This window comes from Physella acuta, unplaced genomic scaffold, assembly GCF_028476545.2.
Source record: "Physella acuta isolate Inbredline_101_S28 unplaced genomic scaffold, ASM2847654v3 ptg002110l, whole genome shotgun sequence".
Lineage (NCBI taxonomy): Eukaryota > Metazoa > Mollusca > Gastropoda > Physidae > Physella > Physella acuta.
In genome coordinates, this window is record NW_026733611.1 from 95,001 (window position 1) to 98,223 (window position 3,223).

Sequence of the window (3,223 nt, forward strand, 5' to 3'; positions counted from 1 at the left end):
TATAGATATAGATATAGATATAGATATAGATATAGATATAGATATAGATATAGATATAGATATAGATATAGATATAGATATAGATATAGATATAGATATAGATATAGATATAGATATAGATATAGATATAGATATAGATATAGATATAGATATAGATATAGATATAGATATAGATATAGATATAGATATAGATATAGATATAGATATAGATATAGATATAGATATAGATAGATAAGATATAGATATAGATATAGATATAGATATAGATATAGATATAGATATAGATATAGATATAGATATAGATATAGATATAGATATAGATATAGATATAGATATAGATATAGATATAGATATAGATATAGATATAGATATAGATATAGATATAGATATAGATATAGATATAGATATAGATATAGATATAGATATAGATATAGATATAGATATAGATATAGATATAGATATAGATATAGATATAGATATAGATATAGATATAGATATAGATATATAGATATAGATATAGATATAGATATAGATATAGATAGATATAGATATAGATATAGATATAGATATAGATATAGATATAGATATAGATATAGATATAGATATAGATATAGATATAGATATAGATATAGATATAGATATAGATATAGATATAGATATAGATATAGATATAGATATAGATATAGATATAGATATAGATATAGATATAGATATAGATATAGATATAGATATAGATATAGATATAGATATAGATATAGATATAGATATAGATATAGATATAGATATAGATATAGATATAGATAATAGATATAGATATAGATATAGATATAGATATAGATATAGATATAGATATAGATATAGATATAGATATAGATATAGATATAGATATAGATATAGATATAGATATAGATATAGATATAGATATAGATATAGATATAGATAATATAGATATAGATATAGATATAGATATAGATATAGATATAGATATAGATATAGATATAGATATAGATAGATAGATATAGATATAGATATAGATATAGATATAGATATAGATATAGATATAGATATAGATATAGATATAGATATAGATATAGATATAGATATAGATATAGATATAGATATAGATATAGATATAGATATATAGATATATAGAAAAAAATGGCGTCAACTTGTTTACTTCCGGAATTGATGTCAACTTTCTTTCATAGTTTTTAGTGTTTTTATTCTATATTTGATCCAAAAAATCTAAGGGAAGTACTACTCATCCATTAGGGTTGAGAATGTAGTTTAGTACTAATTTACTAACCGGTTCTTACTGTAATATTTTATGCTTTTATTTTATTGTCTCATCCATTGTTAAAATGTAAACCGGATATCTATATTCTTAGTTGTTGTAGATCTACTGATGATTCGTTTTCTACTTCATCTATTTCTACTGATGTCAGCATGATATTTTAATTTTACTGGTGAGTGAAAATGTTAGGGACTGGTGTTGTCACCAGAAGCGTCAGAGCCAAGAAGTATCGTTTAAATAAAGAAAAAGCTATATCAAAAAAGATTGCCAACATTTGTGCAGCGGATGATATTCATTTTCAAAAGAAAGATGGAGGACGATGCGTTATCATTGCTTTTCGAAACTCAATTAGCTATGAAAAGGTAAAAAGAATCATTAAAACAAAATATGCTGATGTTGTTGAGGAAAGAAGAGATGATGATGGCGCCAATGTTGAAGATAATTATAAATTACCAGGGCTGTCAGTCCATCTGTACCACACGAATAACAAAATCATGGTACAGGGAAAATCTAACGTTGTGTCTGTTTGGGTGGATTCGGATTTTTGCTGTATTCTAAATAACCTAATTACAACAGACAAAGCTGTCGACATGCCTCTACCCATGTCGCCGCCACTATCACTGTCACCACCACCTTCACTGTCCCCACCCAGAGTATTGGAGCTACCCATTTCACCGCCAATGATTATGTCCGCTTCCAACAGTGACAATCAGTGTGGCGAGGTTACGATCAATACCAATCCGTTAGATTGTGTAACTCCTATAAATAACTATACATTTTCATCAAACCTATCCCAACCAACTGATCTGCTTAGTCCAAAAATATCATTTCTTCAAACCACACAACTGGATAATAACTTAAGATCGTTTATTCTTAACGAGATCACCTGTGTTAAAAAAGCTTTTAAAGCGGAGAAATTACAGTTTAACAGTCAACTAGAACAACTCCGAGTCGAAAACGCTGTCTTAAGGGACGAAGTCAAGAGACTATCTAATGAAGTGCATAGCTGCAAGGATATACACGTTAACCTTAAGAAGCGTTTGATTGATCAAGAAAATATTTCTGCGTCACTAAAGAAACTCCTCACAACCAAGAAACCCTCTTGCAGCACAATATCCACCTCAACATGTGAGGATAATCAACAACAACTAATAAATGAAACAAAAATCACATCGGCAGGCATCATGCAAGAAGCTCCGTTCCCAATCCCTGTTAAAATTACACAACGTGATGACAGAGCGCGAATCAAACCATCGGAACATTCGAGTCCCAGCACCCTGCAACGACAACGCACTAAAAGTGATTCCACACATTGCAGCGTCCCAACGGTCAAGGCTGTTCATGTCCCTGTTGTCCAACGCTCTACTCACTATGCCACTAATAGAGATAGCACACAACATGTCGCCGCCCCCTACACCAACCAAACAACGAAACACCATTTGATTCTTGGTGACTCTACACTTAAAGGTCTCCATCCTGATATAATGGCCACGGATCATTACGAGCGTGTATCGGTAATAGCGCTGCCTGGGGCAAATTTTGAAAAAATTAGGGACGTTATTAGTAGCCGTTCACGTGACTCAAGCACCACAACTGTAACCTTACATTGTGGTGTCAACGACAGTCTATCAAACGTCAGACTGTCACAAGCTAGTATGCTAGAAATTGTTAGAAGTATCATTCACAAATTTCCCAACGCTACAATCCGATTCTCATCCATCGTACCCCCATGTGGTGGCAAGGGTAGGCACTTGATAGAAATAAATAATAGATTTTTACAGTCTTTCTGCATTAGTTATAAATACTGTTTTATAAACAATACACCTTTTTTCACTGCGAAGTCAGGTGCCCCGAGACAACGCTTGTACAATGACAGTATTCATTTGACAAAAATTGGTAGCAGCATTCTCGCTAAAAATATCAAGTATC